At 32.1% G+C, this 13,022-nt stretch overlaps 1 protein-coding gene across 2 annotated transcripts in view; it reads left to right on the top strand.

The window, feature by feature from the left end:
- gli3 (GLI family zinc finger 3) overlaps positions 1 to 13,022 on the top strand; it is a 340,422-nt gene that overhangs the window by 68,697 nt on the left and 258,703 nt on the right. Inside the window, 1 exon segment of one of the 2 annotated variants that reach the window (NM_205728.1) lies at positions 3,634 to 3,977. The exons of the other annotated variant lie outside the window; for it this stretch is intronic. The gene's annotated coding sequence lies outside the window, so the exon portion shown is untranslated. 2 annotated transcript variants of the gene reach the window in all.

Genomic DNA, 13,022 nt, shown 5'->3' with positions numbered 1-13,022 from the left:
TGCAGATGGATGTCCTGTGATTTGTAAATTTAGAAATGTATTTAATACTATATTCATATTGATTTATTATTGTTATTATTATTATTATTATTATTATTATTATTATTATTATTATTATTATTATTATTATTATTATTATTAGTTTAACTATTAAAAAATGCTACCAGGCTTAGACAAGTCACATTTATTTTTGGTGCTTTATTCTAAACAGATTGTTTCAAAGCAGTTCACAGGAAAACAAAATTCAAGTATAAAAAAAAAAATCATCAAATATGGCTACAGTTGTTGGGCGGTTTGAAACATTTACAATAAAGATAATTGTTTTAACAATTAATATTGTTTTATGAGAGTGTACTTATTGACTGAATTCTCATCATTAACAAAAGTTGCTTCAGTGATGACAATGCAACATTTTGCTTATCCTTTATAAATACAAAGTTCTGTAAAGTTGGTTGTCATTGATTAATATTTTTAAATAGTCTTAAGGACTGAACTAATTTGTTCATTTATATTTGGTAGTTAGAAAATTGCACTAGTAAAAATGCCCCTGGAAATCAATTCCAAGGGTCAAATATTGAGCCTTACTTAAAAAGGAAATTCCTGAACCTTCTGATGTTATGCAGAACCATTTAAGTCATTCATAGTTTTTTATATAAACAACAAATTTTTAACTCATTACACAAGATTTAAAAGTTTCAAATTTAAAATTTAAAAAATTTGTCCTTTATTTTTTACTCTTAAATGTCACTGGCCTATGGCTTGATTGGTTGGTAAGTTTCTCTGTCTGTTAACTTTGCATATTAAAATCTGCACTTTCCGAAAAGTAAATGTGTGTTTTTCTCATACAGTGCACAGTGAAATCACAATTATTGTATATACACAGTCCCAGGATGTGCATAGTGTCAGTGTGTGTCAGTTCTATAGTCTAATTCTTGTTTAATTGGGGTGAGATCATGGGCTCAAGTGGGGGTACCTGTACCCTATTCTTTCACTTTCTTTCACTTTGACACCACTGCTGTTTTTGATGTGTGCTTTGGCTCTTCGAGGCCAACTTTGGAGTATGTTCTTGGGAGACCAATGGTTACTTGCCTGCAGGCAAAATCTCAATCCCGGGATCTGGCTCCTCTTTGATGGAGTGCTTTCGGGAGCAGCAAACCACCCCCAATCCCCACTCTGCTTTACCCCTCCTCCTGTTCTTCCTCTTCTTCATATCCCACATCCATCTATCTCAGAGATATTCACAAAGAGAACTGACTGACTGCCTACATCTCTATATCAGTTTCTCCATCTCCAGTAGAAGGGATGATAACGAGTTACAAATATGAAAAGGTGTCTTGTATTACTCATGTCCAGACCAGACATAAATCAGCCATCTGCTTTTAAACATGCTATTTTATTTAAATAAAAAGCACCTTTGGATTAAAAAATAATTTAACATTTAAATAATAAAATAATAATAATAATAATAATAATAATAATAATAATAATAATAATAAAAACTTTAATTAAATTATGTATTTTAGACTAAATTAAAATTTAGACTACACATTACAAAAAAAAGAAACTTTCAGGACATGCATCTATTGTATTAAGACATAAAGACTTATGACAACAACATTAACATTAAAAAATCAGAGCAAACATTACTACCTTGTATGCTCTAATGTCTACTGGACTTGGGTTCCCCCAATTTCTGTTTAATGGAGAGAAGATTTTTTCAACACATTTCTAAACATAATAGTTTTAATAACTCATTTCTAATAACTGATTTATTTTATCTTTGTCATGATGACAGTAAATATTATTTTACTAGATATTTTTCAAGACACTTCTATACAGTTTAAAGTGACATTTAAAAGCTTAATGAGGTTAATTAGGTTAACTAGGCAGGTTAGGGTAATTAGGCAAGTTATGGTATAACTATGGTTTTAAAAAATATAGCTTAAAGGGGCTCTAAATTTTTACCTTAAAATGGATTTAAAAATGTTTAAAACTGCTTTCGGTCTAGCCAAAAATAAAACAACTAAGACTACGAAAGAAAAAATATTACCAGACATACTGTGAAAATTTTCTTGCTCTGTTAAACATAGTTTGGGAAAATGTTTAAAAAAAGAAAAAGATTTCAAAGGGGCCTAATAAATCTGACTTCAAAATTTAATGTAATGTAAATATAATAATATATGTATTGTAAATATAGTTTATTTTACAATTATCTTTAAGGTTTTTAACCTCTCTTATTGGATCACCTTTGATGAATCAAACTTGGGTCATCGTGAGCACCTTGGCACTATACAGGGTGTGTCAATGCACCATTAACCACTTGGTTATTGGTGGCGACAAATGTATATAGTTACTCTTAATAGTTAATATTGTTCTCATAAGTATGGCCTGCAATGTAAGCTGGTTGAAGTAAAATAAAACTGATTTAATACAATAGATGCATGTCTTAAAAAAATATCTCAGAGATTTATACAAACAGTAACTGACTGATTGTGATTGATTTGTTTTTTTATATTGATTAGGAATCAAGACCCCCACCTTGTGCTCCCACCTACTGTATAAATTGTCAGAGATTATTCATTCATTTTCTTTTCGGCTTAGTCCCTTTATTAATCTGTGGTCATTACAGCGGACTGAACTGGCAAATTATCCAGCACATGTTCTATGCAGCGGATGCCCTTCCAGCTGCAACCCATAACGCAGAAACACCCATACACACTCATTCACACACATACACTACAGACAATTTTAACTTACCCAATTAACCTGGTCTGCATGTCTTTGGACTTGTGGAGGAAACCGAAGCATTCGGAGGAAACCCACATAGCTCGGGGAGAACATGCAAACTCCACACAGAAATGCCACTGACCCAAAGCTCGAACCAGCGACCTTCTAGCTGTGAGGCGACAGCACTACCTACTGCGCCATAGCGTCACCCTGTCAGAGATGATAAAATATTTAAACATTTGAAAATATTTATTTATAAAATGTAGATTTCAATTTTTTTGGGGGGGAAAGGAACATTTGTTTCAAAGCATGATTTATGTTAAATGTAAAAAAAAAAAACATTAATAAAAACTTAAACACCCTCTGTTTCGCAACAATGCAACTTTCTTTATTTCCACTAACTTACCTTAAAAGCAACAAAAGTGTTTCACAATCAGAGTGCTTTAAAAGTGTTTTACAATATGATCCAATGGTAAGTACATCATACCAAACGATTACTATAACCCTCAAAGCTTCTTACTGAATGTTTGCTACAACATCACTGTATACAGTATTTTAGCAAATTATGTGGAGAAATTTTTTGAAACTAAATTGTAACAGGTTTATGGGTTTCCCATGAATTCATTTTATAATATATATTCCTTATTTATGTAAACTTTGAATGTTTGCTCGGATCACTGTCACACATGTTCAAGTACAAAAACAAAAAAGAAGAGAGGAAGCAGTATGTAATAGCCTAAACATGCACGCCAATGTATTTGTAAAGTAATCGTTTCAGACAGCACGTTTTCGGGAAGAAAGCTGGGATAAGGCGAGGAGAGAGGGAGGGAAAAAAGGGGGCAGAAGGAAAAAGAGGGGAGGTAGTGTGTCTGCTTTCTGAAAGGGAGGAGTCAGAAACCGGGAGAGGGCAGCAGGAGCTACACACTTCAAATTTTTTTTTTTTCCCGAGAACCTTAAATTACAGCCTTAACCACCATAAACATTTAGGAGTTTTACGGTTCGCTGTACTTTTGTGTATAGACTTAGAGATATGTAGATTATGTGTTACTGCGCTTTTCCTGCCAAACGCACACACTTTCCAGAAGGGAAAACGGAGAAATAAATAAAAAACAAAAACAAAACAACAAAAAAGTTCGCAGACCAATTTTTGGAGTTTAAAGTAAAGAGGCTAGCATTCTCTGCATCAAGCATCTGCGTACGGGCGAGAAGGACGTCTGCGAAGAGAGGACAGAAAAGTTTCACAACAACGAGTAAGTGCAAGTAATGTGAACCTCTTTGGCTCCATGAAAGTTTTGCAAATGAAAGAAAATCGTCACGATAAATGCGAAATGCAATACTTTCTGTTCGTTTGGAACATTTGTTAGGGCAAATAAAAGAAGCTAGAGAGTTTAATTGGCCGCGGCGAGCTGTTATTTAAAATTTCTTCTTTATAAGAGAAAGTTAAGCAGAGCCGTTTGGCAAACTTCGTGCTCTTATTGCCAAATTTGCGGCCCCTATTGGCCTGTTAAAATGTTTGGAAAATGTCATGCTTTTCACATTGATAAATTTCTGCAAGTAATAAAATGCAGATTTCAGAGCAGTTTGACCTTGCGACAGTTTAAATATTTCCAGAAGCTCTTTTGTGGAAGTAATCACAGCGGAAAGTTGTGTCAGTGTCATATTTACAAGCCTTTCCTTCAGAATTTTTTTTTTTAAATTATTTTAACATATTTATAAAATCTTAAAAAATGAAATATAGGGAAACTGACTTTTCAGTAAATAAATAATTAAACAAATGATTGAAAATAAAACATTAAATTAACGTCGTTAGTAAATTATTTGCTAATGAAATACAATATGTTTTAATTAAAAAATAAAATAAAATAAATAAGTTTATTTGCAGCAGTAATTTTATAAATAAAATCTACGTTTTACGGATAGATTTAGCTTAATTGGACAATAGGTTTATTGTACTTTTTAAACCACGCTGATAAACATAACTGTTGAGTAATTATGTTGAGTATCAAATTTAAGGTTTACTTAATAGATTAAATTTGATGATTGTGAAAGCAATTTAACCACGTGCAACCATACAGATTTGTACGTGTGTGTGTGTTTTATGGTTCTTTGTATGGATTAAAATGCTTAATAGGCTGTGTAAAAATAGGCTGTGTTTTTATGACAACATCATCAGGCACTATTTTAGTAGATGAAATCTGGATTTGGATGATATTATATGTAGGATATTATTTGCAAGTTACTGTGTCAAGGATGTGTAGGATATTATTTACTAGTTACTGTTTCAAATTCTACACTTGCTAGTTTTTTTTTTTTTGTTTATTATATATATATATATATATATATATATATATATATATATATATATATATATATATATATATATATATATATATAATTATGTTTTATCTTATTTAACAATTTAAAACTTTTAACACAAGGTGCCGAGAATTTTGCTCGGCGATGAGACTCCAGACCACGTACAGTGCCGTCAAGCCCCTCATGACACCTGCGCGCGATTAACTGACAACAATAATCTCAAAATTAAATAAGCATCTTTAAGCGTTTCATCACAATCTAAACGTTCATGCTATTTATTTTATTTATCGTTTTTAATAATTTTGTACTGAATAACAAGAATGAATATAGCTACTTTAGTATATATGTTCTATTTTTATTATAGCACATTGCATTTGATATGTAAAGTGTAGCATTCATTGGTATACGTTTTATATGAGGCATGCTTCTTTTGTCTAAATTATTTTGTGGTTTAAGTTCTTAAGTTCTTTTCTTCACTCATTTTATTTTACTTTACTGTTCCTTCTGCATTTTATAGGAATTGAGAATCTGTATTTAAATTTGCATTATAGCTACTGTTTGACCCAGAAATTAATTAACTAAAATGTGAAAGTCAGATGTGTAAATTGTCTCATGTTATTTAATGCAATATATAATTTGTTGTGTACTGTATAATTAATCCATTATTATCTGGTTACTTGTGAATGTGGATGACATGAACAAATAGAATAGATAATAGGATCTATATTCTCGCTTACATCTAAAAGTTACCTCCTATGATAAAAGTCATGCATTTTAACTGCTTTCAGTTAATGTTGTTATATATTGAAATCAATTTGAATTGAAAAATTAGAATTTCTAAATTTGTGTTGCTTTATAAGACATCGACCTCAGTGAGAGAGAGAAAAAAATTCACATTACTATTACTATTATACAACTTAATATCATAGCAAATCAAAGAAGGTAGAATTTGTTCAAAATATACTTTTTTTTAAATAATCTTTTTTTTCTGAAGTAAATTATATTAAATTAAATAAATGTATTTATTTAAATCTATATTTAAAACATAATTTTCAGGGGAGCTTAAAACAATTATTTAAATGTGCTTGCTGTTATAGTTCAGAATGCATCAATGACTTCATAAAAATGTAGAATGTTTGTAATGATAAAAAATTAACAAAATATTTCTTTGAGTTAAGTAAACGGGTGTAATTTGAGAAAACAGTATTCACCATTAATTATTTATCCTCAATCTTGAGCAGAGTAGACTGGACAAAAAGGAGTTCATTTTTTTCAGAGACATATGCATGAGTACACTGAAGAACAGAACCAGATGTTAGCAGGCCACTCCTGCCAGCCACCTCCCTTGCCTGCTATACTGAGTGTCAATGGCTAATATTAACAAGTATATATGACATATGATTAAACTCCATGTCATAACGACCCCTCCTCCATTTCACCGATGTGTATAAATTCACTTCAGGGTGCTTTAGCATCATAAAGCAGTTCTGCCTGCTTTAGATACATGTGGGAATAAGATTATAAATGGTGACACTGACATGCTAATTTGGGTTTGATTAGCGCTGTGCTTGTCCAAACTATTTAGGAATCAATATAGATAGGAAATCTATGTTTTGCGTCAAAGCCAATACCAGATAGCTATCTTGGAGGTCCTCTGTATTTTTTTTTTAAATGCAGTGTTTTGTGGTGTAAGTCTGGCAAACTTTCAAAAGCCAGATTGGGCATATAGCATTTAAGTTTTGTTATTTGTTGTTATTTGTCTAATCGATAAACAAACTCCTTACTCTAATGTCAGATTTGTAACAGATTTAACTTTCAGAAAGAGATCAAGGTGAAAAATGCAGTTTATTTTCCTCAATGTATCTAATGTATTTTTCTGTTTAGCATTTTTTTTTTTCTCTAACAAGCTGCACTTGATCCAAAGACGGCCATAAATCTTTATGGGCTTCTGCTTATCGATACTTCCACTTACTTTCCTGTTTATAAGCTAATGATTTTGAAAAAAATTTCTCAATTTGAGAATGTGAATTTGAGATTTTTTTATTTGAAATTTGTATTTGTTTGACATCAAATAAAGAGGATACAAAGAGTCTTAAAGAGGAAAATGAACAAGTGGAAACCAATAATTGGGGAATGATGTGATACTCCTGAGTTGTGGGATATGTTGGAGCGCAGACAATGGATGAGAGGTTGAGCTGTTGTGGAAAAGTAGAGGCCCATCAAAAGTTTTAGTCTATATTTGTGTCTCAGTGGAGGGGGTCTCTAGCTTTGTAAGGAGGTTGCTCTCAAGCTTGCTCTCTTTCTTTTTTTTCCTCACCTCTTTTAAATCCCCAGGCCCAGTCATCCCTTCAGGGCATGCCTCAGATCTGCCTCTGTGTCAGGACGACCCCTTCCTTCTCTGATATTCTTTTTCTCCTTTCTTTTTGATTTATCTACATTTTTACCACTTCACACTAAATATATATATTTATATATATATATATATATATATATATATATATATATATATATATATATATATATATATATATATATATATATATATATATATATATATACATACATACATACATACATACAGTAAATTCACTGCTAATTTCTCATTCACATTCTGCCTGCAGGCAGTGACAGAAATGATGATGTTTGTATAAGAGTGACAGTTTGTTTTCATTGGCAGAGCTGGCTGCTAAACATTGCCCTGCCAATTAACCTGGCCGTTTTAGAGAAGTATTAGTAGAGAAGTACATTTTTTTTCTCAAAAAAGGGGGTAAGAAGTTCTTTTGCCATCCGAATCATCAAACTGCCTGTAAACCTGTGTGTGAAGACAAGGGAAATTTAAGTATATATTACATTTCATACACAATGGCAAATTGAAAGTGCAAAATTTTTTATGTTATAATTTACTTTTTTTTTTTTTTTGCTGGAGTGGTTATATCTGAAATGATTTGCACACAAAGCCAGAGCTTTCCCTATCAAATCTTTTTCACACACACAGTGTGTGTGTGTGTGTGTGTGTGTGTGTGTGTGTGTGTGTGTGTGTGTGTGTGTGTGTATATATATATTCGACTTTGGGGTGTTATGGAGGAGAAGTCAGGAAATGTTTTCCTACACCAACATCACGTAGTGTACGCGCACACACACACACACACACACACACACACACACACACACACACACACACACACACACACACACACACACACACACACACTGTGTGTATGTGTATATATGTGTATATATATATATATATATATATATATATATATATATGTATATATATATGTATATATATATATATATATATATATATATATATATATATATATATATATATATATATATATATATATATACACATATATACACATACACACAGTGTGTGTGTGTGTGTGTGTGTGTGTGTGCGCGCGTACACTACGTGATGTTGGTGTAGGAAAACATTTCCTGACTTCTCCTCCATAACACCCCAAAGTCGAATTGGTGACTGTGCAGTCCATGGGATATGTTCAACTTCACTTACATGTTCATAAAACCACTATGTCACCAGTCTTGCTGTGTGTATTGGTGCATTATTATCCTTATACTCCGCACAGCCTTCAGGATACAATGTTTGAACTATTAGGTGCATATGGCCCTCCAGAATTGTTTGGTAGTGTTTGCCGGTGACTCGCCCATACAGCACAATTATTGGGCCTAGGCAATGCCATGATATTGCACTCCAAACATCACTGATCCAACCCCATTCTTCAGTATGTGCATGCAACAGGCTGTGTGGTACAATTCTTTGGGGCTTCTCCACACCGTAACACTCCTAGATGTGGGGAAGATAGTAAAGGTGGACACATGAAAAAAAACAATACATCTTTCCCATTGTCCACAGATGAAGATTTCAGCTGCTAGCTGGATTTGTTTAGGTGCACATTCAATTCTGTAGTATGTTGGCCAGCTGTGGTTATGTTTTTTGCATGCAATCCTGTTTAACACTTAGGCATCTCTTTTAGACAACTTCCTCTTGCGTCTACTCCACAGTAACTTCTGTTGAATGTGATTTGTCCTCCTTGGTGGTATGTTAGCATTATTCTGAATACTATAGCTCTTGATGCACAAGTGAGTCGTGCACCAACAATTTGTTCTCATTTTGTTCTCATTTGAACTCTGATGTGTCACCCTTAATCTTGAGTACCTTGCAATTTTTTTTAAGCAAAACTGTGCTAATACACTGCTAGTTAAACCTTCATACTCTGCTTTTACTGGTGCAATGAGCAATCAGTGTAAATTAGCCACCAGGCTACTTGCATTAACTATGAAACCTCTAACACTAAATTAGGCAGTGTTTCAGTTTCATTGCCCAACCTTTTTATATATTTCAGTGTCTGTGACATTGACTTGATTTAAATATACAGTTGAAACCAGAGGTTTACATACACAGTGTATGTAAACCTCTGGTTTCAACTGTATGAAAAGGGACATAACCATTAAAAAAAAAGTCAGATGATATTGTCACCAAACTTTTTCTTTTTTAGGTAAGTTAGGATTATCAAATTATTTTCTTTCATTCCTAATAGCAGAATAATGAAAGATATTTTTTTTTTGAGAAATTGCTTTAACAATTCTTGAAAGGCAAGTTTACATACAATACAATTTTTATGCTCAGATGATGAAGGTTTTGGAAGTTTCTGATTGGCTAAATGACAACATTTTAGTTAATTGGAGGCACAACTGTAGACTAGTATTTAAGGAAAACCTCAAACACACTGCTTCCTTCTATGACAACATGGAAAAATCAACAAGCCAGAATCAACAAAAAAGCCATATCACAATGTGCTAAATTACACTGGGAACAAAACAAATTTTTGGAGACATGTCCTGTGGTTTGATGGAACTAAGATTGAACTGTTTGGCCATAATGACCAGTGTTACATTTGGAGGACAAAGGGAAAAGCTTACAAGCTTAGGAACACCATCCCAACTGTGAAGTATGTAGGCAGCAGCATCATGTTGTGGGCTTTTTTGTTGCTGGAGGGACTGGTCCACTTCACAGCATGGATGGCATCATGAAGAAAGAACATTATGTTGAAATAACATCTCAAGACATCAGCCAGGAAATTAAAACACAAATGGGTCTTCCAAACAGACTATGACCAAGACATACTGCCAAATTAGTTAAAATGTGCTTTAAGGACCACAGAGTGAATGCTTTGGAGTGGCCATCACAAAGCCCTGATCGCAATCCTGTAGAAAATTTGTGGTCTTGTGTGAGTTAAAAAAAACTTGTGTGAGCAAGACAGCCTACAAATCTGACTCAGTTACACCAGTTAGTATGATTCAAGTTGGTATGTAGTTAGTATGTTAGTATGATACTCAGTTACACCGTTCAGTATGATTTAACACCAGACTTATAAAAAAAGTGGTTATGTTCCTATATCCATACAGATACATACATACACCAATTTAAATCCCCCCCCCCTCTCTCTCTCTCTCTATTGTACTTATTGAACTTATATGTATATATATATGTGTGTATATATATATATATATATATATATATATATATATATGTGTATATATATATATGTATGTATGTATATAAATATATGTATGTGTGTGTATATATATATATATATATATATATATATATATATATATATATATATATGTGTATATATATATATATATATATATATATATATATATATATATATATATATATATATATATATATATATATGTATATATATAGATATACATATATATATATATATATATATATATATATATATATGTACAATAGAGAGAGAGAGAGGGGGGGGGTGAGGAACACACACACACAAACATATTATTGTCTGTATTAAAAATAAACCTATCATATTTTACCCATTTACTGTATAATATCATAAGTACAACACTTCTTTGCCATTGTCTTCTCATGGTATTTAAAAGTAAATGTCAAAGCCCTTGCCTTTCTGGTCCCTGGGATAAATAATGTCCCTATTTAACAGAAAAAAAAGAAAAAAAGATGAGACTCAACTATGAGTATATTTTAGATGGGCTTAAAAGACCCCAATCCCCCAGCATCTAAAGACTAATCACTTTTTCTCATGAAAACTGTGCTGGCAAACTGGGCATGGGCAAGGAGTTGTGAGTGGGAGTTTTGGGGAAGGGGGTGGGGATGATTTAGGGGTAGAGTTTTTTTTTTTGGTTTTTTTGTTTTAACAATACTCTACAGGGAGCCTTGAAGGGGAGGCAGAGGCTATTAGTGGTCCCTCTCCTTCTGAACAAAGACCAGCTCCTTCTGAGCAAAGACACAGGGAGGGGGTGGAGGTAAAGTTTTACAGACTAGTTCCCTCAAGGATATATTGGAGTGGAGGGAAGCAGAAGGGAGATATAGTATAGAAGGGTGTTTTTGGAGCCCTAGCTTGTCACCACTGATTCCCGGTCTCACAGAAGGAAAGGGTATGAGCATGTTCATTGACTTGGTATGGTATACTATTGAATGACAGAAATGTCCTCCGTATTGTCTACAAAACCAAAATATGACAACAGTGACTTGTTTCCATATATTTGTTTATATATTTTTTTTTGAGTTGACCTGTTTATTGTAATCTATCTTTCTTTCTTTCTTTCTTTCTTTCTTACTTTCTTTCTTTCTTTCTTTCTTTCTTTCTTTCTTTCTTTCTTTCTTTCTTTCTTTCTTTCTTTCTATATAGTTAAGTTTGAAGCCTTATGTCAGAATTTAAAAGATCACTTCAATTGTTTTATTATTTTTTAAAAACATTTTACTACACTATACTGTAAATATGTCCTATGGTAATATAAAAACAACAATTTGTAATAGTGTATAAATAGTGATTTATCTTTGCCGTCATGGCTGAATAAATAATCTTTCCATTGACATTTGAAATGTGATAGAACATTATTTGGCTATTTGGAAATTTTTAATCTGAGACTGCAAAAAACTAAATACTTTATTTCAATTTGTGCCAATGAAGTACTCCAAATTGTTGCATTCACTCATGAAAATACAGTTTTGAGTTTGAGTGTAGGAAATTAACAAAATATGCAAATGGAACTTTATATTTATTAAAAAAAAAGATTTTTGGCATGACATAAAAATCTATAATTTTATAATAATCACAGTTAGTGGGTTAACACATCTCTCTGTTGTGATCATTCCATTGATACATTTCATGTTGTTTTCTCAAAATATTCAGTCAAGTTAATGTGGGTACTTAAATTTTCTTTTCAGATAAGATTACCCTATATCAAATTATGAACCTTTCTTATCTTTTTTTCCCCAAATGCTTAAACATATCATGGCAGTAAAGAAAACTCCAAAATATATGACAAAGTAACATATTTACTTTGTGTTTATACTTTATATGTTAGGGTTATACTTTATATATTTCGTTTATACTTTATATGTTTCTGCAACAGCATCTGATAATACTTATTTTAATTACTCACAATTTTGATATTTCTGATTTACCTTTTTCTTCTTTTACTTTTTATTTCTGCCTGGAGGTCATGAGTCTCTGATCACCCACCATATGATCATATGTCCTTCCTGATTGCAGTGGAGGCTGTAGAGACATCTCAGCTGAAGACTGCAGGGGTAGATCAGGCATGCTAAGTGTTTCTGTCTAAGGTGCATAGCAAGAGACCTTATAATGTGTGATGTCGACAAGAACATAAGCCAATTCTTGAAGATCATATTAATTACATTTTTTTTGTTCATTTTTTATTATATATATATATATATATATATATATATATATATATATATATATATATATATATATATATAATATATATATACAATATATATATACACATTATTTAATAAATTTTTTTTGCACAATCCAAAGCTTGCCTCTCTAACTTGCATAGTTTGCAAAAATTTAAACTGTGATTTTCACATATACTGCAAAGTATTATGTTTGCAATTTTCATTTTTGTCAGTCATCCGTTGGCACATTCAA

This window comes from Danio rerio, chromosome 24 (genome assembly GCF_052040795.2).
Source record: "Danio rerio strain M-AB ecotype USA chromosome 24, GRCz13ab, whole genome shotgun sequence".
Lineage (NCBI taxonomy): Eukaryota > Metazoa > Chordata > Actinopteri > Cypriniformes > Danionidae > Danio > Danio rerio.
Note: the sequence above shows the minus strand (reverse complement) of the source record. Positions and strands in the feature narration are given on the sequence as shown.